Source organism: Procambarus clarkii, unplaced genomic scaffold (genome assembly GCF_040958095.1).
Source record: "Procambarus clarkii isolate CNS0578487 unplaced genomic scaffold, FALCON_Pclarkii_2.0 HiC_scaffold_652, whole genome shotgun sequence".
NCBI lineage: Eukaryota > Metazoa > Arthropoda > Malacostraca > Decapoda > Cambaridae > Procambarus > Procambarus clarkii.
In genome coordinates this window covers 12501-12914 of record NW_027189685.1, presented here as the reverse complement: position 1 = coordinate 12914, position 414 = coordinate 12501, and the positions used below count along the sequence as shown (strand labels likewise).

The following is a 414-nucleotide window of genomic DNA, read 5'->3' as shown; positions in this document are numbered from 1 at the left end:
TGGATCCCATATCTTCTCTAAAATAGAAGCATTTGTTCATGTTCTTTGTAAAAGTATCATAAAGCAGGACAGATGAGACAAATATCATAAAAACTGAAGAGCAGATGAGCACACACATGTATGTATTACAAAAGAAAATCCACAAATTCATTAGAAATTGGCAGGGTAGGCTGAGGAAGTAGGTAGATGTAAAATGTCTGTAAATGGCGAAAGAACATAAACCCAAGACTGAATAAACGATGTTAAATATCCATGCCAAGGAGACAAAAATATGTTAGGATACAATTACCATTAAGACACCACAAGAAGGTCCGTATCCTGCCGTGATGACTAAAAAGAGTTGGTTATTAGCCACAATGTGTAGGCAGTCTCATGCCAACGGCCATACCACGTTGAGAACACCGCTTCTCGTCC

General features: G+C 38.4%; 1 non-coding gene across 1 annotated transcript in view; it reads left to right on the top strand.

Moving 5' to 3' along the window:
- Window positions 1–374: 374 nt before the first annotated feature.
- The window catches only part of LOC138361721 (5S ribosomal RNA), a 119-nt gene continuing 79 nt past the window's right edge, over window positions 375–414 (top strand). Inside the window, exon 1 of the ribosomal RNA XR_011227136.1 lies at window positions 375–414. This exon is cut by the window's right edge and continues 79 nt beyond it. This is a non-coding gene — a ribosomal RNA (5S ribosomal RNA).